General features: G+C 46.9%; 1 long non-coding RNA gene across 1 annotated transcript in view; it reads right to left on the minus strand.

The window, feature by feature from the left end:
* Positions 1 to 394: 394 nt before the first annotated feature.
* Positions 395 to 26905, minus strand: part of LOC139764762 (uncharacterized) — a 262860-nt gene continuing 236349 nt past the window's right edge. Inside the window, exon 4 of the long non-coding RNA XR_011716458.1 lies at positions 395 to 449. This is a non-coding gene — a long non-coding RNA (uncharacterized lncRNA). The remainder of the gene's footprint in view (positions 450 to 26905) is intronic.

Consider the following 26905-nt stretch of genomic DNA (forward strand, 5'->3'; position numbering starts at 1 on the left):
AAACACAGTATATCTCCCCCACAACCACAGCGAACAATATAAGAAAAAGCTGTACCTATAATGCAATAATGCGAAGCAACCATTAGCTGGACACTTAACCTTAATGGGTGATGAATGTACCTAATGGAAAATACAACTTACCATTGTACAATGTTAAGTGAACAACAGACATACATTTGGATGGTATTGGGGTGGGTCAAGACCTAATAGGTTTCTTTGGTCTTGCCTGAACTCATATTGCCAACGAGATGCATGCACACGAGCCACTAAAAGCCTCTTTCCTGTCATAGTTAAAGGTACATACCTCGACCATCACCCACTAGGGAACGTCTTGGTAGGAGGGGGATAAATGAACACACACACACACACACACACACTGGATAGTTCGTACTTACCGGGTCGATAAGGGCGATATGACCGTCACAACACACGCTGCTTTCATCTATCACCTGTGTGTGGGGGTCAGGAAGGAAGAGAGAGAGAAAGAGAGTTAATAATATCACTTGCAAATGCAATTGAAGTAGCTCCCTTAAACCTACACCTTGTCTCCCTGAAGGCCAGATAGACAGTCACCGTCTATCAGATGGACGGGGAGGGGGGGGGGGGGGCCGTCATCCATCAGTATAGGGCCATTCAGGGAAGGAGGAGGGGGGGGAGGGGGGTCCTCTCTCTCTCTCTCTCTCTCTCTCTCTCTCTCTCTCTCTCTCTCTCTCTCTCTCTCTCTCTCTCCTGGGGTTATGTGGGGGGGTTTTGTTTGTGTTCGATCTCCGCGATCGATAATATGGACGACATGGGACATGATGGGGGGGGAGGGGGGGGGTTGGACACTCCACCCACCCAGGACACAAACGCACACACACACAACACACACACACACACACACGCACGCAATCGCCACAGCTACTTTAGCCACCGCCACACGCGTACACGACTTTTAATACCCAGGACACGTCCCAGGACGTCTAGGACACATGCTTGTACCATTATCAGTCACCCAGGACATACCCAAGCCATCCAGGACACACCCCAGCCACCCAGGACACACCCCAGCCATCCAGGACACACCCCAGCCACCCAGGACACACCCCAGCCATCCAGGACACACCCAAGCCACCCAGGACACACCCCAGCCACCCAGGACACACGAACAACACCCCAGCCATCCAGGACACACGTGCACCCACCCACCCGACCCCAAGCCAGCCACCCCAGGACACACCCTAGCCATCCAGGACACACCTTAGCCACCCAGGACACACCCCAGCCACCCAGGACACACGAACAACACCCCAGCCATCCAGGACACACAAACAACACCCCAGCCATCCAGGACACACGTGCACCCACCCACCCGACCCCAAGCCAGCCACCCCAGGACACACTCCAAACCAGCCACCCGCCCATCTACCCGACCCCAGGACACACGAGCACCCGCCCGACCCACCCGACCCCAGGACACACGAGCACCCACCCATCCGACCCCAAGCCAGCCACCCCAGGACACACTTCAAACCAGCCACCCGCCCATCTACCCGACCCCAGGACACACGAGCACCCGCCCGACCCACCCGACCCCAGGACACACGAGCACCCACCTGACCCCAGGACACACGAGCACCCACCCGACCGCAGGACACACGAGCACCCACCCAACCCACCCGACCCCAGGACACACGAGCACCCACCCAACCCACCCGACCCCAGGACACACGAGCACCCACCCAACCCACTCGACCCCAGGACACACGAGCACCCACCCAACCCACCCGACCCCAGGACACACGAGCACCCACCTGACCCCAGGACACACGAGCACCCATCCACCCACCCGACCCCAGGACACACGAGCACCCATCCACCCACCCGACCCCAGGACACACGAGCACCCACCCACCCCACCTGACCCCAGGACACACGAGCACCCACCCGACCCCAGGACACACGAGCACCCACCCCACCCGACCCCAGGACACACGAGCACCCACCCGACCCCAGGACACACGAGCACCCACCCCACCTGACCCCAGGACAAACGAGCACCCACCCGACCCCAGGACACACGAGCACCCACCCGACCCCAGGAGCACCCACCCAACCCACCCCACCGCACAGCCAGCCAGCCCCAGGACACACGCCAATCAAACCACGGTGCAACGCCCATTGCTCTTGTTATCTCAACGCGTCACGCCCACCGCCAGACTGTATAGAGAGAACTTTCTATCTCTCGCCAAGGAAGACAGATGACGCCCCACGCCCACGCCCCCCAAAGAGACGTATCATCGCGCAAGAGAAATACCACAATTAGACAAAGGTCAGGGAAATCAATATGACCTTTCCAGAAAATGACATTACATACATCAATAAATAAACACACACACACACACACACACACACACACACACACAATTGGGCCTATGTCTTCCACGCTCCATCTCTGAAATTTCAATAAGGTCTATAAGTGAGTCACACGACCTAAAGTGCCACTTAAGGACCAATTAAGTAGATCTGACCTAAAGTGATATAAGTGAACGAAGCGAGAGAGAGAGAGGGAGAAAGCGTGTGTATGTGTCGAACACACCGCTCCCCCATACATTATAGGTCGAGTGTGGCGCTATCAACTGTGAGTCGATAGACGGCACACACACCAAGTCTATCGAGGGGGGGGAAGGGGGAAGGGGGGGGATTGAGACGGAAGGCGAAAAACAGTTTGATTGATCATATTGTAAACAGTAGGATGGAAGTCGTGTTAATAGACTCGGGTGATTTCGGTCCCACAGACGGACGGGCGACGATAGACAGTAGTGCCGATCGATAGATGGGGAAAGATGATTAATCGGATCAATTTAAAAAAAAAAAAAGAAAACGAGTAGGAAAAAAGAATAGAAAACGAGTATAATGATCGTCACATGTCGATATTGAAGTCTGGGAAGAGGTCAACGAAGAGAATATCTATCGAGTCTCTCGTTGACCCTCTCGTTGAACCCCTAGTTCATCTTAGTCAAGAAAGACATTCACGTCCTCTGCAAAAGCTAACTCTCTCTCTCTCTCTCTCTCTCTCTCTCTCTCTCTCTCTCTCTCTCTCTCTTTCTCTCTCTCAACCAAAAACTCGCTCTTCTTCCTCCCCCACAAACCTATCTATTCACAGCAGGATCACCCCTTCCTTTTACCCATTTCCCCCTTCCCCTCTCTCTCTCTCTCACTCTCTCTCTCTCTCTCTCTCTGTCTCTCTCTCTGTCTCTCTCTCTCACTCACTCTCTCTCTCTCTCTCTCTCTCTCTCTCTCTCTCTCTCTCTCACTCTTTCCCTCTCTCTCTCTCTCTCTCTCTCTCTCTCTCTCTCACTCTCTCACTCTCTCTCTCTCACTCTCTCTCTTTCTTTCTTTCTCTTTCTCTCTCTCTCTCTCTCTCTCTCTCTCTCTCTCTCTCTCTCTCTCTCTCACGGCGTGCGTGGCTCTGGGTCCTGATGACAAATAGAGACCCCGGGCCTGTTAATGGTTACCTCGTGATGGTGGGTCCGGGTGGGTGGGTGGGTTGGGAGTCCCAGGTGGGCCAAGGAATCCAAAGATGGTGGGCAGGAGGGAGGGCAGGAAAAGGTGGTCTTGTAACATAGGCTAGGATGGTCTTCGGTTAGACCAGGTGGTATGATTAAGAGCCAAGGTGGGTCTAAGGGTGGGCGAGGAGGGGCCATGATGGCCCAGGGTGGGCCAAGAAGGGGGGTTCGAGTTGAACTGCAAAGCCCAGAAAGAGTCAAGGTGGGCCAAGATGTTTAGAGTGGGTCGGGAAGGACCAAGGGTGGGTCAAGAGGAGCCACGGTGGGTCACTAGGGATCAAGGGTGGGTCAGGAGGAGCTAGAGTGGGTAAGGAGGAGCTAGAGTGGGTAAGGAGGAGCTAGGGTGGGCCAGGAGGACCAAGGGTGGGTCAGGAGGAGCCAGAGTGGGTCAGGAGGGACCAAGGGTGGGTCAGGAGGAGCTAGGGTGGGCCAGGAGGGACCAAGGGTGGGTCTGGAGGAGCCAGGGTGGGTCAGGAGGACCAAGGGTGGGTCAGGAGGGAGCCAGAGTGGGTCAGGAGGAGCCAGGGTGGGCCAGGAGGGACCAAGGGTGGGTCAAGAGGAGCCAAGGTGGGTCTGGAGGAGTTAGGGTGGACCACGATGGTCTATGGATAGCCAGGGCTGGACCAAAGTGGTCCGTGAAAGACCATGGAGCTATATATATATATATATATATATATATATATATATATATATATATATATATATATATATATATATATATATTGGAAAGGATCATAATTTTGCGCGTGATCAAGATATTCCTATGAGTCCACGGGGAAAATGAGACACGATAAGTTGCCAAGTGCACTTTCGTGTCATAATCACATCATCAGAGGAGACACAAGAGAGAAATATAACAAGTCAGTCGATATACAACGAAGAGACGTAGCTATGGACGCCATTGGGTAAACAAGCGACCGGATGGCCAAGAAGACGCATCCATGACACACACACACACACACACACACACACACACACACACACACACACACACACACACACACATCATCATCATCTGGGTCGTCTTCGTATGTTCGCATCACAAGCAACGCAAACCATCCATCACCCGTCGCTTGATAGCGATCAAATTAGCACTTAGCGCCAATAAAAGAATCCAAACCATTAACTCCATTGCGCTATCAAGGAAGAGAGATTGTGTTAAAAGCTTCATATGCAAATTTATAAATATATGTATGAATGTTGATCGATATAAAAAAGGGGAGAAGCAATAGACAGAAACAATAATAAACAGAATAAAGAATAATAATAGACAGAAACAATAATAAACTCCAGATATTAAGTTCATTTTTGGGTTTACATACAAAGATATCTACCGTTGCAAAACAGGGAAAATAAGAAGAAAGTGAGGGGGGAAAAAATAGAGAGTCAGTCGTTTTGAATAGTGGTGATACAATATTTACATTTACTCAAAAGTAAAAAGCACTTTAGGCGGTTGACATGCATTCCACGATGAGACAGACAGATTTAGAGAAAAGACAAAGCATTTGACACTGTCCCCTGACACATACCCACCCAAAACATACGGGACACCGCCCTCTATAGCAATGACCAAAGATGGCTGTCAAACTTCGTGGCCAGATTCATCCACACTGCAAAGTCGACAAGCTCTACAATGGAGTTCCCCATGGAACACTTCTTTCTGCAACTCTCTTCACTCTCCTCCTACACGACCTTTCAGCAAACCACAACATAAACTTACTTTCATACAATAGACGACTTCACAATCATGTCAGTACACCTTGACATCAGAGCAGCTACAATAAACACACAACATGACATAACACAAATAGAATAATGGCTTACCAGAGAAACATATAGTTTGCATGGACACACGGGTCTTCCAATTCTCTTTCCAACCTACACTCTTCAGTCGCCTTGTACGGAGAGTCAATCACTCCCACAGAGCAACACACCAACTATTCCAGTCAGAGTATATGATATACAGCATCTCTTACCAAACTTGACCTCACCCTTACAGCTTTGGTTCGAAGTCAGCCTATCCTAACCCACAGTTCTCACCCTTATGTTCATGAGATTACATGAACTACCCTTTGCTGTGCCATGTATTATCACAACCTCTTTCTCTATGTCTCGTTATCTCTGTTTCTCATCTTTTGGAACTACTGCTTGGCTTCCATACCTAGTCATTTCCAACATACTATTCCAAATACCTTGAGAAAATGAGACTTAGTTTCAAACACCTTCTCATATCCCCCTCATAGACAAATCTAAACCACTTCTTCCTCCATTATCCTCAAAAAATCTTCAAAATAACCTCTCTGTCTGCATCAAAAAAAAAAAAAAAAGAATTCTAATATTTCCCACTTCTGCTATTCAAACATCTCCATCAAATTCTCTTGACTTCCTCTGACCCATCTATCATCATTAACTCCATTTCCAATTTTCACGGGCTGGATCAGGCACATAAGACCTCGAGACATCACTCACACACGTCCTTAAATTCATGTCTCCTACATTAAGTGAAAAGATTAACCTTCCTCATATTTACATACAGGCCTCCTTTAACTCTTCCGTCTGTTACGTTATGCCGCCTTAAGTGAGATCATTAACCTACTATCACAACACCTCCAAAGACAATATAACTTTTGCCTCCCCAATCACACCTTATCTTCATTGCAGACGCTAATGGAATGGTTTACCTCTAGTTTCAAACTGAGAGGACAGACAGACACATTCCCATGACTTATTTACGTGCCCCCAGCATCTGTCATACTCACCAACTGTACTTACATACTTATAAACACAAAAAGGACTCATTCGATAGCTTAAAACACTTATTGAACTAAATGAGCACAATTATTAACCTAATTCCCTCACCAATACACATGGAAGCTCCAAATGGCGTCCTAGCTTCGTCTCTTTCGATGTATATCAACTGACTGTTATATTTCTCTCTTGTGTCTCCCCTGATGATGTGATTATGACACGAAAGTGCACTTGGGAACTTATCGTCTTTCATTTTCCCCGTGGCCTCATAGGCATATATATATATATATATATATATATATATATATATATATATATATATATATATATATATATATATATATATGATAACCACGAGGAAAATGAAACGTCAAAAGCATTTTTAAGACAGACAGATAAAGAGATAGATAAATGGCGTAACACACAAATGCACAGGGAAGGTTGGGACAGATAGATATATAGATAGATAAATATACGCAGACACGAGTCATATGATATGCAAATAATGCTATGACAACCCGACATTATCTCTCTTATCTTGCCACAACCTCCTGATATCCCCCAGAGATAAGGGGGTCCCCCCACATCACCCCTTATCTCTGGGGGTCGTATAGAAAACGCTAACATTAAACTTGGTTCCACACCTCCACTCTCTGATTATACAATACCTACTGTATATCAGAATATATATATATATATATATATATATATATATATATATATATATATATATATATATGGACGTGTATGTATATACATGTGTATGTGGGTGGGTTGGGCCATTCTTTCGTCTGTTTCCTTGCCCTACCTCGCTGACGCGGGAGACAGCGACAAAGTATGATAAATAGATAAATAAACAAATAAACACACACACACACACACACACACACACACATATATATGTATATATATGGCCACAGGATAAATCTTTTATCTAGGATACACACACACACGCCGAAGGGTTACAAGTCCTTGCTCACTTCATACACATGACCCATTTTACGTGCACACGCACCTACTGACGTAAGTGACTGTCGAAGACGTAAATTGAAGGTTTCTAGACCTGTGTTATGAGAGAGGGGGGGGGGGGAGGGGAGGGAAGGGAAGGGAAGGGGAGGGAAGGGAAGGGAAGGGGAGGGAAGGGGTGGAGGGTGGTTGGTTTTGATCTGAGCGCGTCTTCATTGCCACACTCATCCCAGCACGACGGTACGACGGTACAGTCGTGCCCAAGGGTCGTACCATCGTACCCAAGGGTCGTACCGTCGTGCTCAAGGGTCGTAAAGTCGTGCTCAAGGATCGTACCGTCGTGCCCAAGGGTCGTATACCGTCGTGTTCAAGAGTCGTATACCGTCGTGCTCAAGGATCGTACCGTCGTGCTCAAGGGTTGTATACCGTCGTGCTCAAGGGTCGTATACCGTCGTGCTCAAGGGTTGTATACCGTCGTGCTCAAGGGTCGTATACCGTCGTGCTCAAGGGTCGTATACCGTCGTGCTCAAGGATCGTATACCGTCGTGCTCAAGGATCGTACCGTCGTGCTCAAGGGTCGTATACCGCCGTACTCAAGGGTCGTATACCGTCGTCCTCAAGGGTCGTATACCATCGTGCTCAAGGGTCGTACCGTCGTGCTCAAGGATCGTATACCGTCGTGCTCAAGGGTCGTATACCGTCGTGTTCAAGAGTCGTATACCGTCGTGCTCAAGGGTCGTATACCGTCGTGCTCAAGGGTCGCACCGTCGTGCTCAAGGATCGTATACCGTCGTGCTCAAGGGTCGTACCGTCGTGCTCAAGGATCGTATACCGTCGTGCTCAAGGGGTATACCGTCGTGCTCAAGGGTCGTATACCATCGTGCTCAAGGATCGCACACTCGTGCTCAAGGGTCGTATACCGTCGTGCTCAAGGATCGTACCGTCGTGCTCAAGGGTCGTATACCATCGTGCTCAAGGGTCGTATACCGTCGTGTTCAAGAGTCGTATACCGTCGTGCTCAAGGGTCGTACCGTCGTGCTCAAGGGTCGTATACCGTCGTGCTCAAGGGTCGTATACCGTCGTCCTCAAGGATCGTACACTCGTGCTCAAGGGTCGCACCGTCGTACTCAAATGTCGTACCGTCGTACTCAAATGTCGTACCGTAATCACTGTACCATACGTGTCATAATCAATTGTACCGTTTGTATGACCTCCTTAACATCACTTCAAGCTAAGCTTACACCTCTGAGACAGACCAAGCTTTGACAGCTTGGACTATCTCAGCCAAATACAGCTGTATTCATACATCTCCTGTAGTCGTAGATTATACGACATCACAGATGGTAGACGTCTGATCCAATACAATCAAATGACGTACGGGGTTCCTCCATCTTTGGAAGCTGCACTGCACGCAGGAGCAGGGAAAGGACGGTCACCTCCATCGAGCAATGTACAAAGACGTCTTCATTAAATTCTCTTAATGCATGAAGATGAGCTTCTGGTTCTCCTAATGAGCCACAATTCATGCGTCTGTCAGGTAAAAACCTGCTCAGGAACTTCAATGTCAATTTGCTGTCCCTCAAATTATTATTTAGCACAGCAGAGAAGCAGAGAACACCCGTGGCGCATTTATCTATCCATCTATCTATTTATCTATCTATCTATCTCTCTATCTATATATATATATATATTTATATATATATTTCTTTTCTTTCTTTTAAACGATTCGTCATTTCCCGCGTTAGCGAGGTAGCGTTAAGAACAGAGGCCTGGGCCTTTAAGGGAATATCCTCACCTGGCCCCCTTCTCTGTTCCTTCTTTTGGAAAATTAAAAAAAAAAAAAAAACGAGAGGGGAGGATTTCCAGCCCCCCTCTGCTCCCTCCCCTTTTAGTCGCCTTCTACGACACGCAGGGAATACGTGGGAAGTATTCTTAATCCCCTATCCCCAGGGATATATATATATATATATATATATATATATATATATATATATATATATATATATATGTATATATATATATATATATATATATATATATATATATATATATATATATATATATATATATATATATATATATACATATATATATATATATATATATATATATATATATATATATATATATATATATATATATATATATATATGAAAGCGAATTCGAACGCTATCATTACAAGCAAACTTAAACATCGCCAGACACAAGAATTAGACCAACTGACAGTTAGCAGACCAGGTTGGCTACCTACCACCTCTCCTAGCCATCTACCAGCTCTCCTAGCCATCTACCAGCTCTCCTAGCCATCTACCAGCTCTCCTAGCCATCTACCACCTCTCCTAGCCACTACCACCTCTCCTAGCCATCTACCACCTCTCCTAGCCATCTACCAGCTCTCCTAGCCATCTACCAGCTCTCCTAGCCATCTACCAGCTCTCCTAGCCATCTACCGGCTCTCCTAGCCATCTACCACCTCTCCTAGCCATCTACCAACTCTCCTAGCGACCTACCAACTCCTAGCAACCTACCAGATCTTCTAGCAACCTACTAGATCTCCTAGCAACCTATCAGATCTCCTAGCAACCTACCAGATCTCCTAGCAACCTACCAGATCTCCTAGCAACCTACCAGATCTCCTAGCAACCTATCAGATCTCCTAGCAACCTACCAGATCTCCTAGCAACCTACTAGATCTCCTAGCAACCTACCAGATCTCCTAGCAACCTACCAGATCTTCTAGCAACCTATCAGATCTCCTAGGAACCTACCAGATCTCCTAGCAACCTACCAGATCTCCTAGCAACCTACCAGTTCTCCTAGCAACCTACCAGATCTCCTAGCAACCTACTAGATCTCCTAGCAACCTACCAGATCTCCTAGCAACCTACCAGTTCTCCTAGCAACCTACCAGATCTCCTAGCAACCTACCAGTTCTCCTAGCAACCTACCAGTTCTCCTAGCAACCTACCAGATCTCCTAGCAACCTACCAGATCTTCTAGCAACCTATCAGATCTCCTAGGAACCTACCAGATCTCCTAGCAACCTACCAGATCTCCTAGCAACCTACCAGTTCTCCTAGCAACCTACCAGATCTCCTAGCAACCTACTAGATCTCCTAGCAACCTACCAGATCTCCTAGCAACCTACCAGATCTCCTAGCAACCTACCAGATCTCCTAGCAACCTACTAGATCTCCTAGCAATCTATCAGATCTCCTAGCAACCTACCAGATCTCCTAGCAAACTACCAGATCTCCTAGCAACCTATCAGATCTCCTAGCAACCTACCAGATCTCCTAGCAACCTACTAGATCTCCTAGCAACCTACCAGATCTCCTAGCAACCTACCAGATCTCCTAGCAACCTACCAGTTCTCCTAGCAACCTACCAGATCTCCTAGCAACCTACCAGTTCTCCTAGCAACCTACCAGATCTCCTAGCAACCTACCAGTTCTCCTAGCAAACTACCAATTCTCCTAGCAACCTACCAGATCTCCTGGCAACCTGCTAGCTCGCCTAGCACCCTACCAGATCTCCTAGCAAACTACCAGATCTCCTAGCAACCTATCAGATCTCCTAGCAACCTACCAGATCTCCTAGCAACCTACCAGATCTCCTAGCAACCTACTAGATCTCCTAGCAAACTACCAGATCTCCTAGCAACCTACTAGATCTCCTAGCAACCTACCAGATCTCCTAGCAACCTACTAGATCTCCTAGCAACCTACCAGATCTCCTAGCAACCTACTAGATCTCCTAGCAACCTACCAGATCTCCTAGCAACCTACTAGATCTCCTAGCAAACTACCAGATCTTCTAGCAACCTACTAGATCTCCTTGCAACCTACCAGTTCTCTAGCAACCTACTAGATCTCCTTGCAACCTACCAGATCTTCTAGCAACCTATCAGATCTCCTAGCAATCTACCAGATCTCCTTGCAACCTACCAGATCTCTAGCAACCTACCAGATCTCCTAGCAACCTACCAGATTCCTAGCAACCTACCAGATCTCCTTGCAACCTACCAGTTCTCCTAGCAACCTACCAGATCTCCTAGCACCTACCAGATCTCTAGCAACCTACCAGATCTTCTAGCAACCTATCAGATCTCCTAGCAAACTACCAGATCTCCTAGCAAACTACCAGATCTCCTAGCAACCTACTAGATCTCCTAGCAACTACTAGATCTCCTAGCAACCTTACCAGATCTCCTAGCAACTACTAGATCTCCTAGCAACCTACAGATCTCCTAGCAACCTATCAGATCTCCTAGCAAACTACCAGATCTCCTAGCAACTACCAGATCTCCTAGCAATCTACCAGATCTCCTTGCAACCTACCAGATCTTCTAGCAACCTATCAGATCTCCTAGCAAACTACCAGATCTCCTAGCAAACTACCAGATCTCCTAGCAACCTACAGATCTCCTAGCAATCTACCAGATCTCCTAGCAACCTACTAGATCTCCTAGCAAACTACCAGATCTCCTAGCAATCTACCAGATCTCCTAGCAAACTACCAGATCTTCTAGCAACCTACTAGATCTCCTTAGCAACCTACCAGATTCCTAGCAACCTACCAGATCTTCTAGCAACCTACTAGATCTCCTAGCAACCTACTAGATCTCTAGCAACCTACAGATCTCCTAGCAACTACTAGATCTCCTAGCAAACTACCAGATCTCCTAGCAACCTATCTGATCTCCTAGCAACCTACTAGATCTCTAGCAACCTACTAGATATCCTAGCAACCTACTAGATCTCTAGCAACCTACAGATCTCCTAGCAAACTACCAGATCTCCTAGGCAACCTACCAGTTCTCCTAGCAAACTACCAGATCTCCTAGCAATCTACCAGATCTCCTAGCAACCTACTAGATCTCCTAGCAAACTACCAGATCTCTAGCAACCTACTAGATCTCCTAGCAAACTACCAGATCTTCTAGCAACCTACTAGATCTCCTAGCAATCTACCAGATCTCCTAGCAACCTATCTGATCTCCTAGCAACTACCAGATCTCTAGCAACCTACTAGATCTCCTAGCAACTACTAGATCTCCTAGCAAACTACCAGATCTCTAGCAACCTACAGATCTCCTAGCAACCTACTAGATCTCTAGCAACCTACAGATCTCCTAGCAAACTACCAGATCTCTAGCAACCTACCAGATCTCTAGCAACCTACCAGATCTCTAGCAACCTACCAGATCTCCTAGCAAACTACCAGATCTCCTAGCAAACTACCAGATCTCCTAGCAACTACCAGATCTCTAGCAACCTACCAGATCTCTAGCAACCTACTAGATCTCCTAGCAAACTACCAGATCTCCTAGCAAACTACCAGTTCTCCTAGCAACCTATCAGATCTCCTAGCAACTACCAGATCTCTAGCAACCTACTAGATCTCCTAGCAAACTACCAGATCTCCTAGCAAACTACCAGATCTCCTAGCAAACTACCAGATCTCCTAGCAAACTACCAGATCTCCTAGCAACCTACCAGATCTCTAGCAACCTACCAGATCTCTAGCAACCTACCAGATCTCTAGCAACCTACTAGATATCCTAGCAACCTACTAGATATCCTAGCAACCTACCAGATCTCTAGCAACCTACCAGATCTCTAGCAACCTACCAGATCTCCTAGCAAACTACCAGATCTCTAGCAACCTACCAGATCTCCTAGCAAACTACCAGATCTTCTAGCAACCTATCAGATCTCCTAGGAACCTACCAGATCTCCTTGCAACCTACCAGATCTCTAGCAACCTACTAGATCTCTAGCAACCTACCAGATCTCCTTGCAACCTACCAGATCTCCTAGCAACTACCAGATCTCCTAGCACCTACCAGATCTCCTAGCAACTACTAGATCTCCTAGCAATCTACCAGATCTCCTAGCAACTACCAGATCTCCTAGCAACCTTACCAGATCTCCTAGCAACTACCAGATCTCTAGCAACCTACCAGATTCCTAGCAACCTACCAGTTCTCCTAGCAACCTATCAGATCTCCTAGGAACCTACCAGATCTCCTTAGCAACCTACCAGTTCTCCTAGCAACCTATCAGATCTCCTAGGAACCTACCAGATCTCCTTGCAACCTACCAGATCTCCTGGCAACCTGCTAGCTCGCCTAGCACCCTACTAGATCTCCTAGCAACTACCAGATCTCCTAGGCAACCTACCAGTTCTCCTAGCAACCTACCAGTTCTCCTAGCAACCTATCAGATCTCCTAGCAACCTACCAGTTCTCCTAGCAACCTACCAGATCTCCTAGGCAACCTACCAGTTCTCCTAGCAACCTACCAGTTCTCCTAGCAACCTACCAGTTCTCCTAGCAACCTACCAGATCTCCTAGCAATCTACCAGATCTCCTAGGCAACCTACCAGTTCTCCTAGCAACCTACCAGTTCTCCTAGCAACCTACCAGATCTCCTTGCAACCTACCAGATCTCCTAGGCAACCTACCAGTTCTCCTAGCAACCTACCAGTTCTCCTAGCAACCTATCAGATCTCCTAGCAATCTACCAGATCTCCTAGCAACTACCAGATCTCCTTGCAACCTACCAGATCTCCTGGCAACCTGCTAGCTCGCCTAGCACCCTACTAGATCTCCTAGCAACCTACCAGATCTCCTAGGCAACCTACCAGTTCTCCTAGCAACCTATCAGATCTCCTAGCAACCTACCTGATCTCCTAGCAACCTACAGATCTCCTAGCAATCTACCAGATCTCCTAGGCAACCTACCAGTTCTCCTAGCAACCTATCAGATCTCCTAGCAACCTACCTGATCTCCTAGCAACCTACAGATCTCCTAGCAACCTACCAGATCTCCTAGCAACCTATCAGATCTCCTAGCAAACTACCAGATCTCCTAGCAACCTACTAGATATCCTAGCAACCTACCAGATCTCTAGCAACCTACCAGATTCCTAGCAACCTACTAGATCTCCTTGCAACCTACCAGATCTCCTTAGCAACCTACCAGATCTTCTAGCAACCTACTAGATCTCTAGCAACCTACTAGATCTCTAGCAACCTACTAGATCTCCTAGCAACCTATCAGATCTCCTAGCAATCTACCAGATCTCCTAGCAATCTACCAGATCTCCTTGCAACCTACCAGTTCTCCTAGCAACCTACCAGATCTCCTTGCAACCTACCAGATCTCCTAGCAATCTACCAGATCTCCTAGCAATCTACCAGATCTCCTTGCAACCTACCAGATCTCTAGCAACCTACCAGATCTTCTAGCAACCTACTAGATATCCTAGCAACCTACCAGATCTTCTAGCAACCTACTAGATCTCTAGCAACCTACCAGATCTTCTAGCAACCTACTAGATCTCTAGCAACCTACCAGATCTTCTAGCAACCTACTAGATCTCTAGCAACCTACCAGATCTTCTAGCAACCTACTAGATCTCTAGCAACCTACCAGATCTTCTAGCAACCTACTAGATCTCCTTGCAACCTACCAGATCTTCTAGCAACCTACTAGATCTCTAGCAACCTACTAGATATCCTAGCAACCTACCAGATCTTCTAGCAACCTATCAGATCTCCTAGCAACCTATCAGATCTCCTAGGAACCTACCAGATCTCTAGCAACCTACTAGATATCCTAGCAACCTACTAGATATCCTAGCAACCTACTAGATCTCTAGCAACCTACCAGATCTCCTGGCAACCTGCTAGCTCGCCTAGCACCCTACTAGATCTCCTAGCAACCTACTAGATCTCTAGCAACCTACTAGATCTCTAGCAACCTACCAGATCTTCTAGCAACCTATCAGATCTCCTAGGAACCTACCAGATCTCCTGGCAACCTGCTAGCTCGCCTAGCACCCTACTAGATCTCCTAGCAACTACCAGATCTCCTGGCAACCTGCTAGCTCGCCTAGCACCCTACTAGATCTCCTAGCAACCTATCAGATCTCCTAGCAACCTACCAGATTCCTAGCAACCTACCAGATCTTCTAGCAACCTATCAGATCTCCTTGCAACCTACCAGATCTTCTAGCAACCTACTAGATCTCTAGCAACCTACAGATCTCCTAGCAATCTACCAGATCTCCTTGCAACCTACCAGATCTTCTAGCAACCTACTAGATCTCCTAGCAACTACCAGATCTCCTAGGCAACCTACCAGTTCTCCTAGCAACCTTACCAGATCTCCTAGCAACCTACCAGTTCTCCTAGCAACTACCAGATCTCTAGCAACCTACAGATCTCCTAGCAACTACCAGATCTCCTAGGCAACCTACCAGTTCTCCTAGCAACCTACCAGATCTCCTGGCAACCTGCTAGCTCGCCTAGCACCCTACTAGATCTCCTTAGCAACCTACCAGATCTCCTTAGCAACCTACCAGATCTCCTTGCAACCTACCAGATCTTCTAGCAACCTACTAGATCTCCTTAGCAACCTACCAGATCTCTAGCAACCTACTAGATCTCCTAGCAACTACTAGATCTCCTAGCAACCTACCAGATCTCTAGCAACCTACTAGATCTCCTTAGCAACCTACCAGATCTCCTAGGCAACCTACCAGTTCTCCTAGCAACCTATCAGATCTCCTAGCAACCTTACCAGATCTCCTAGGCAACCTACCAGTTCTCCTAGCAACCTACCAGTTCTCCTAGCAACCTACCAGATCTTCTAGCAACCTACTAGATCTCCTAGCAACCTTACCAGATCTCCTAGGCAACCTACCAGTTCTCCTAGCAACCTACTAGATCTCCTTAGCAACCTACCAGATCTCCTGGCAACCTGCTAGCTCGCCTAGCACCCTACTAGATCTCCTAGCAACCTACCAGATCTCCTTGCAACCTACCAGATCTCCTAGGCAACCTACCAGTTCTCCTAGCAACCTTACCAGATCTCCTAGGCAACCTACCAGTTCTCCTAGCAACTACTAGATCTCCTAGCAACTACTAGATCTCCTAGCAACTACTAGATCTCCTAGCAACTACCAGATCTCCTGGCAACCTGCTAGCTCGCCTAGCACCCTACTAGATCTCCTTAGCAACCTACCAGATCTTCTAGCAACCTACTAGATCTCCTTAGCAACCTACCAGATCTTCTAGCAACCTACTAGATATCCTAGCAACCTACTAGATCTCTAGCAACCTACTAGATCTCTAGCAACCTACTAGATCTCTAGCAACCTACCAGATCTCTAGCAACCTACTAGATCTCCTAGCAACTACTAGATCTCCTAGCAACCTATCAGATCTCCTAGCAACCTACTAGATATCCTAGCAACCTACTAGATCTCCTAGCAATCTACCAGATCTCCTTGCAACCTACCAGATCTTCTAGCAACCTACTAGATCTCTAGCAACCTACCAGATCTCTAGCAACCTACTAGATCTCTAGCAACCTACTAGATCTCTAGCAACCTACTAGATCTCCTTAGCAACCTACCAGATCTCTAGCAACCTACCAGATCTTCTAGCAACCTATCAGATCTCCTAGCAACCTACCAGATTCCTAGCAACCTACTAGATCTCCTAGCAACTACCAGATCTCCTGGCAACCTGCTAGCTCGCCTAGCACCCTACTAGATCTCCTAGCAACTACCAGATCTCTAGCAACCTACAGATCTCCTAGCAACCTACAGATCTCCTAGCAACTACTAGATCTCCTAGCAACCTACTAGATCTCTAGCAACCTACTAGATATCCTAGCAACCTACCAGATCTCCTAGCAACTACTAGATCTCCTAGCAACCTACAGATCTCCTAGCAACCTTACCAGATCTCCTAGGCAACCTACCAGTTCTCTAGCAACCTACTAGATCTCTAGCAACCTACTAGATCTCTAGCAACCTACTAGATCTCTAGCAACCTACCAGATCTCTAGCAACCTACTAGATCTCTAGCAACCTACCAGATCTTCTAGCAACCTACTAGATCTCTAGCAACCTACCAGTTCTCTAGCAACCTACCAGTTCTCCTAGCAACCTACTAGATCTCTAGCAACCTACTAGATCTCTAGCAACCTACTAGATCTCTAGCAACCTACCAGTTCTCCTAGCAACCTACTAGATATCCTAGCAACCTACTAGATATCCTAGCAACCTACCAGTTCTCTAGCAACCTACTAGATATCCTAGCAACCTACCAGTTCTCCTAGCAACCTACTAGATCTCTAGCAACCTACTAGATATCCTAGCAACCTACCAGTTCTCCTAGCAACCTACTAGATCTCTAGCAACCTACAGATCTCCTAGCAACCTACCAGATCTCTAGCAACCTACAGATCTCCTAGCAACCTATCAGATCTCCTAGGAACCTACCAGATCTCCTAGCAACCTATCAGATCTCCTAGGAACCTACCAGATCTCCTGGCAACCTGCTAGCTCGCCTAGCACCCTACTAGATCTCCTAGCAAACTACCAGATCTCCTAGCAAACTACCAGATCTCCTAGCACCTACCAGATCTCCTAGCAAACTACCAGATCTCCTAGCAAACTACCAGATCTTCTAGCAACCTATCAGATCTCCTAGCAAACTACCAGATCTCCTAGCAACTACTAGATCTCCTAGCAACTACTAGATCTCCTAGCAACCTACCAGATCTCCTAGCAAACTACCAGTTCTCCTAGCAACCTACCAGATCTTCTAGCAACCTATCAGATCTCCTAGCAACCTACTAGATATCCTAGCAACCTACTAGATATCCTAGCAACCTACTAGATATCCTAGCAACCTACTAGATATCCTAGCAACCTACTAGATCTCTAGCAACCTACTAGATATCCTAGCAACCTACTAGATATCCTAGCAACCTACTAGATCTCCTAGCAATCTACCAGATCTCCTAGCAAACTACCAGATCTCCTAGGCAACCTACCAGTTCTCCTAGCAACCTATCAGATCTCCTAGGAACCTACCAGATCTCCTAGCAATCTACCAGATCTCCTAGCAACCTACCAGATCTCCTTGCAACCTACCAGATCTCTAGCAACCTACTAGATATCCTAGCAACCTACTAGATATCCTAGCAACCTACTAGATATCCTAGCAACCTACTAGATATCCTAGCAACCTACCAGTTCTCCTAGCAACCTATCAGATCTCCTAGCAATCTACCAGATCTCCTTAGCAACCTACTAGATCTCCTTGCAACCTACCAGATCTTCTAGCAACCTACTAGATATCCTAGCAACCTACCAGATCTTCTAGCAACCTATCAGATCTCCTAGCAAACTACCAGATCTCTAGCAACCTACCAGATCTCTAGCAACCTACAGATCTCCTAGCAATCTACCAGATCTCCTAGCAACCTACCAGATCTCTAGCAACCTACCAGATCTCTAGCAACCTACTAGATATCCTAGCAACCTACTAGATCTTCCACACTGCCTGGCCGGTGGTCCAGGTGGGTGTGGGGAGGTTATGGTGTGTGGGGGGGGTGTAGTAGGGAGGTTATACTGGGTGTCTGGGGGTGTAGGGAGGTTATGGTGGGTGTTTAGGGAGGTTATGGTGGGTGTAGGGAGGTTAAGGGTGGTGTAGGGAGGTTAAGGTTGGTGTAGGGAGGTTATGGTGGGTGTTTAGGGAGGTTAAGGTTGGTGTAGGGAGGTTATGGTGGGTGTAGGGAGGTTAAGGTTGGTGTAGGGAGGTTATGGTGGGTGTTTAGGGAGGTTATGGTAGGTGTAGGGAGGTTATGATGGGTGTCTGGGGGTGTAGGGAGGTTATGGTGGGTGTTTAGGGAGGTTATGGTGGGTGTAAGGAGGTTATGGTGGATGTAAGGAGGTTATGGTGGGTGCAGGGAGTTATGGTGGGTGTAGGGAGGTTATGGTGGGTGTCTGGGGGTGTAGGGAGGTTATGGTGGGTGTTTAGGTGTTTAGGGACATTAAGGTGGGTGTAAGGAGGTTATGGTGGATGTAAGGAGGTTATGGTGGGTGTAGGGAGGTTAAGGTTGGTGTAGGGAGGTTATGGTGGGTGTTTAGGGAGGTTAAGGTTGGTGTAGGGAGGTTATGGTGGGTGTTTGGGTGTTTAGGGACATTAAGGTGGGTGTAAGGAGGTTATGGTGGATGTAAGGAGGTTATGGTGGGTGTAGGGAGGTTACGGTGGGTGTTTGAGGGTGTAGGAAGGTTATGGTGGGCGTAATGAGGTTATGGTGGGTGTTTAGGAAGGTTATGGTGGGTGTAGGGAGGAAGGGATGGAGAGAGAGAGAGAGAGAGAGAGAGAGAGAGAGAGAGAGAGAGAGAGAGAGAGAGAGAGAGAGAGAGAGAGAGAGAGAGAGAGAGAGAGAGATTGGCCTCTCGCGTCGTAAAACCTCTCCCAAACTCCCTCCTCCCTCCTCCAACAACGCCCCACCACTACGCCACACACAGGAGAACCCAAGACATCATCTATCGTTTATCTAAATCGAAGTAAATGACATCAATTACATCACATCAGCCAGTATACCAAATCTACACCACCCAAATGTCATCAAATTACAGCAGTTAACACTAAGACTTAACATCAATTACATTAATTATTGAATAAATGCAAACCGATTATATATATATATATATATATATATATATATATATATATATATGTATATATATATATATATATATATATATATATATATATATATATATATATATATATATATATATATATATATATTCCTATGAGTCCAAGGGGAAAATGAAACACGAAAAGTTCCCAAGTGCACTTTCGTGTCATAATCACATCATCAGGGGAGACACAAGAGAGAAATATAAGTCAGTTGATCACGCGCAAAACTTTGATCCTTTCCAATATATATATATATATATATATATATATATATATATATATATATATATATATATATATATATATAAATATATATATATATATATAGTTTATATGCAGAGCGCTGGGTAACACCAGAAGTCGTTTCTTTAAACTAGCCTTGGGGTAATTACAAATGAAAGTAATTCAATATATGCACAGCTAATATGAAACGTGATAATGAATACTTAATTGGCGTCCATATCAGCTGAAATAAAAAGAAAAAACACGACGGAAAAGGAAAAGAATCTATAAAAATTAATCTAAGTCCTTAAGTCGTTCAAAAGTGGCCTTCTAAACAACGGAATTAGATACTGAATTAGAAGCCATGAAAACATACACATCGACCTCTCGCGTTGGCCAATTCGATCCTACGACTTGCATCGTTATGCTGTCGTGGGGGGTAATTAAACCCCACAAATTGGGTGATTCAACCCCACATCCCGTCTTCTAATGGTATCAAGTCGTACAACTTGCTGAGTGATCGAGGATCCTCCACATACCACTCCCAACGAACGCTAACGGAGGCTTAGAGAAAAAGAAAATTAAATAAGCATGAGTTCCCCCTAAAAAAAAGTAACTGTGTGTGTGTGTGTGTGTGTGTGTGTGTGGCGGGGTGGCGACGGGAAATAATAAGGGCAGACAGTATGAATTATGTGCATATGTATATGTGTGTGTGTATATATATATATATGTATACGTTGAGATGTATACGTATGTATATGTGCCTGTGTGGACGTGTATGTATATACATGTGTATGTGGGTGGGTTAGGCCATTCTCTTCGTCTGTTTCCTTGCGCTACCTCGCTAACGCGGGAGACAGCGACAAACTATAATAGATAATGTACGTGTATATATATATATATATATATATATATATATATATATATATATATATATATATATATATATTATCATCATTACTAAGTAACCACAAAACCCCATTTCCATGGGGGTCCCCTCAGCTTCAGTTCCACACTCCGCGCAGGAGCAGGGTAAGGGCGTCCTTCCCACAGCCAGAGACCCACGTAAGACAAGCCATCATAAGGCCAACACCTCTGGCCTTTACCCACGAGTGGTCTTTACACACAGACCACCCGCTATACAGGGGTGAACGCTGTATACAACCACACCCCACACACACCCTGGATGGCCCGTGGCCTTTCACTGGCCGGTATAACCAAGTGGTTGTTAAGAGACAGATGGTCGTCGGGCGAACAATTAGTGAGCGATATATACACACTGGTTGCCAGTATACAACACATGATAATAATTGAGTGGTCACCTGTCCGCTCCAAACTGGTTTCCAACCCCGGGGCCTCCGTTTTAAATCCTCTGAGACCAAGACACGCCAACGGTCTGTCTCAAAAAACTCACGACTCAAAAGCATGGGTTTGCTCTCGACTCCCGAGCTCAATAAAAGCTCAGATTAAAAAACCATGAGTCTAAAAAAGACCTGTGAGTATAATGAGTCAAACTCGTGAGGTGGATTCTGAGCAGTTGGTAAATTATGAGTTATGTCTATGACCTCAGAGTTTTAAGACACCCCTTGTGTGTGCGTGTTGGCTCCCACCCCATTTCTCTTCATCAAAAGACATTATAATACAGTACATATATATATATATATATATATATATATATATATATATATATATATATATATATATATATATATATATATATATATATATTCCTGAGTCCACGGGGAAAATGAGACACGATAAGTTCCCAAGTGCACTTTCGTGTCATGATCACATCATCAGGGGAAACACAGGAGAGAAATATAACAGTCAGTTGATATACAACGAAGAGACGTAGCTAGGACGCCATTTAGTAAACATGTGATTGTCCAAGACAGACAACGAACGCATCATAAACTTATCATGTGGACAAGAAGGGGAATGGTTTACAACGATGTGAACATTACATGAAAGTGCACTTGGGAACTTGTCGTATTCACTTCCCCGTGGACTCATAGGAACATATATATATATATATATATATATATATATATATATATATATATATATATATATATATATATATATATATATATATATATATATATATCACCCTTACCGTTGTCTTCAAGGAGACGAGCGAGAACATCCCACTGCTTGGCCATAGTCATGTTTGCGACCTCGCTTACGACCACACTCGCATACGAGGTTGACCTCTGACCTTGCATGGGGTCGTCCTCAGACAACTTAACAGCACTACCATCTGAGGGCAGCCCAAATAAACCACACACGCAACGACCCGAAGGAGCTTATATTTCTCGCTAGTGGGTCTTCCCTCACTGAGAGAGGAGCGGTGTTCACTCCCACTGGATATCTACACTCCCTAAACTCAAATGATAAGTCAGTTCTATATTATATCGGTAATCAGCTGTACAAGGAAGGGGGGGGAAGAGGGGCTAGTAATCTCATGTATATGCAAATAAGGCGTCAATAATTCTCAGGTGTTGACTGAGCGATGAGATGTGTGTGTGTGTGTGGGTATGTGTGTGTGGCGGGGGAAGGCGCGGGCCTCCAGCTGCTGTTCCCAATAGTTACGTCGCCACGCAGGAGGCGCAACAGAAGCGGCGGGGAGGAGGAAGAGGAGGGACGACACCAACAGAAGCAACAGTAGAGGAGGAACAACGGGACGAGAGGAAGTAGCAACAGGCCAAGCCAGTTTGAGAGGCGAACGACCCTTCTCCCTTGTCGAAGCTGGCTGTGGCCTTCGCTGGGGGGGTCATCTTGGTTCATCAGGGGGTCCGTTACCACCTCGGACCATTACGACACTCGTCGGGGTCCGCTTCGCCGACCACCTCCCCCAGCACCCGTCGACGGGTCTCGAACGGGGGGAAAAGGGGAGAGGGCGCGCTGGCGCTCCTCCTGACGAAGGCGATTGTGTGAGTGTGTGTGTGTCTCCCGACCCGCTCATCTACCACATCTCCATTCTCCCCCCTCGAGAGATCTCGCTACACAACATCTCGATCTCGTATCGTTATCGGGATGGGTGTGTATACGTTGGATTGGTCTTCGATTAACCAATCGTGGAGGAGAGATCATCCTACGGCCCCGGTGTGACCAATGGGAGCGAAGGTTATAAACTCTGTCTCACGCCAATGCTAACACCAAAGTCCCTACTCCTCTTCCTCTTGCGCTGGGTTTACCTACGACCTTGTTGACAATGATGGCCAGCCAGTCATCTTAACTTTCTACACACCTTCAGGTACATCAGAGAATTACACAGACATGGTATACAAACCTCCAACAGCTAGGATCGAACCCGGGACCCTTACATAGGAGGCGGGAGCGCTACCGCTAGGCTATGATCGCCACCGAGAGAGAAATGACTCTTCGAATTCAATGGCTTCGAAATCCCTTCGTTTTACGTAAATGAGCAACGGGGTCTCCACCGGTCATCTCCCATCAGGCTCACACAACCAGCAAGGGGGTCCCGGGTTCGATCCTGGTTGTTGGAGGTTCCTATGTTATATAGAAGTGCGCGTTCGTAGGGGCTATATTCGTCTATAGTTATATGATATATCAAAGTATAAAACCCCCACCTCACCCCACCTTAACAGTTATACCGTCACTTAGACGGGGGGGAAGACAGAGCTGGGGAAGTGGAGGGAGAAGGGGGGGGAGGACACACAGGAGACGTCTTACGACAGCACACTAACGAGAGAGAGAGAGAGAGAGAGAGAGAGAGGTGTGGGGACGCCCACCAGGCGTGTGTGTATACACACACACACACACACACACATACGCTGCCCCTCAACCTCTTCGAAATCGTCTGGGGATCGAACACCTGTTATCTGCTCCTCAACCACAGTGTGTGTGTGTGTGTGTGTGTGTGTGTGTGTGTGTGTGTGTGCCAGAAGCCTTCATAACACCAGGAACATGGCTAAGGAAGGTAGACAATACAGGAGGAGAGGCGAAGCTGTGGCTCTTACACACCACAACTCAACGACAAAGATTGGAATTACACACCACAACTCAACGACAAAGATTGGAATTACACACCACAACTCAACGACAAAGATTGGAATTATAAGATAAGAGACAAAAAAAAAAAATATATATATATATATCCCTGGGGACAGGGGATTAAGAATACTTCCCACGTATTCCCTGCGTGTCGTAGAAGGCGACTAAAAGGGGAGGGAGCAGAGGGGGGCTGGAAATCCTCCCCTCTCGTTTTTTATTTTCAATTTCCAAAAGAAGGAACAGAGGGGGCCAGGTGAGGATATTCCAAAAAAGGCCCAGTCCTCTGTTCTTAACGCTACCTCGCTAACGCGGGAAATGGCGAATAGTTTAAAAGAAAGAAAAGAAAGATATATATATATATATATATATACACGTCTCTCCTTCTTTATACCCGCTCTCGTTTCCCGCCTTAGGAAGACAGCGTAAGGAAATGATTGCTGAGACTTCGAGAAAAAAATAATGGTCTTCGCTGTGCCCTCCTTTTCGTCCCACTTTTAGAATGTGATAATACAAGAGGGAAGGCCTTTTTTTTTTCTCTCTCTTTTATAAAACACCCATCCTTCCCTCCCTCCATGATTTGAGTCTACTTTGAATTGTTTACGACACACACAAGATGCCTGAACCAGGTACCCATTCTATCGACCAACCCCCTCCCCTTAGGGTGGATGAACAGCTGGATTGACTGTGGGACCGACTGCCGTGACAGGACTCGAACCTGGAGGTCGCAAGGTAGCCCCACAAAATTAGTGGGGATGAGTTTCTCTGCGGGAACAGCCCCCATCACCACTACCTAAGTCCCCTATAAAATGGGGGTGAGTTTATCTGGGGGGGGGGGACCAATCACCACTACATAAGTCCCCTACTAAGTCCCCCTAGAAAAATGAGGATGAGTTTATCTGGGGGTGAGAGAGTCCCCATCACCCACACCACTTGAGAGTCCCCTAAAAATCTACACCAACCACTCTTCCCCCAGAGATTTCACAGATTGGAAAACCACTCTTCCCCCAGAGATTTCACAGATTGGAAAACCACTCTTCCCCCAGAGATTTCACAGATTGGAAAACACACCAGTTACATTATATGTAGGTACGGTGATGAGTTTATCTGGGGGAAAATCCACACCACTTAAGACTCCCCTTACAAATCTACACTGTACATAACTATTCTCAAGCCTCCAAACTACCAATAGTTGTGGCAGTTAGCTAAAGACTGACGGAATACATGTCCCATTCAAGTTAGAGAAGAAAAATACATGTCATTGTAGGGCGAAGGAGAGAAATAGATCCCACATTCATCCCATCCTGAGGTGAGGGGATTAGGGAAGGGGGGGATTGTGGTCTTGGTTCATCTCTGATCACCCCAGGTATGACAACCTGTCTGTGGATAATGTGGTCCATTAATCTCCTCCTGGCAAGGTCGTACGACACCAACACACACCCCACATTCAGCGAAGTCCACCTTCCCCCTTTTCGACAAGCGAGGTGGCAAAAGTTCTCCGGCACACAGCTCCCGTCTTCCTCATTCATCGAAGTCTCCTTCGTCCACACCTTTGACAGGCATCTCCCCCTGTCTTCATTATATCCTGAAAGAGGGAGTTCACGTAATTGGCTAACACGAAAACCAGATATTGTGCCTTAATTAGTCTGAATCGACAGAGGGACAGACCCAACTCACACTGCAGGAAGAGAAACGCCATCTCTTTCGTCCTTCCTAAACGAAGTCCATTTTCTTCTCCCCCGCCCCTGTGTCGTCTTGTCCTTAACTATGAGGAAGGAGGTTTGGCTGAGGTTTTGAGGGTTCAGGGTTTGAGCTGAACTCGTGATGAATAAAAAGAGGGAGGGAGAGACAACTCACCAACACCCACGATGGATGTGATGGGATTCGATGCTACTATCCCTTCCCTTTCCCTTCCCTCCCACAGCTTCTGGTGCCTTGATGGGTCAATCTTGACGTGTGTTCATCTGACCTCATGGGTACGACCCGAACCCAACCCAGAGGTCGATGTAGTCCAGCCCAGAGCCGACCTTACCTCCCGACCCACCCCAACACCCACCCCACCACCTCCTCCTCCAGGCAACCTTACCTCCCGACCCACCCTGACATCACCACCCCACCTCCTCCTCCAAGCGACCTTACCTCCCGACCCACCCCACCACCACCTCCTCCAGGCGACCTTACCTCCCGACCCACCCTGACATCATCACCCCACTCCCTCCCTCCTTACTTTACGAGCAGGCAGGCATCGCAGACTTCCATCTGGTGTCCCTGGTCAACACACTAGAGTAATATGCCCCAGGCACGAGCCTCAACCAACCTGCTGATGGACACACACACACACACACACACACAGACACACACACACACACACACACACACACACACACACAGACACACACACACACACACACAGACACACACACACGTCAAAGCTTTGAGGAGAGACGTATTAATGATCAAACACCATGGGTTCGTCCCGCGGTCTTCGCCCGCCCCACCTAAAGGGACGCCACATGCAAGCGCGAGCAACTGAAACTCTCGTACCGCGCAACCGCTGGCTTGTCAGATTACGCGTATCGGCCTGAGGGACTGCGCACGCGCGGCATATTTTCACAGGCGCAAGAGACTGACCCCCCCAACCCACCCCGATTACATCATGAAAGACCGGGCAAGGGTAGTAAAGAGAAATGTCAACGCTTATCATTGGGGTATATCAACGGCCAGAAAGCGTTTGACACGGCTCTCTCTCTCTCTCTGATCAAAGGGAGATACAATGGACAAAGCTATCAACGGCTGTACAGTTCACAATCTGGAGTTACTAGTCAGGGATTGATGAAAGCACGAGCGGTGATTGGACGATAGGGAGACCGTTGCTCAGGACTGT

Source organism: Panulirus ornatus, chromosome 51 (assembly GCF_036320965.1).
Source record: "Panulirus ornatus isolate Po-2019 chromosome 51, ASM3632096v1, whole genome shotgun sequence".
Lineage (NCBI taxonomy): Eukaryota > Metazoa > Arthropoda > Malacostraca > Decapoda > Palinuridae > Panulirus > Panulirus ornatus.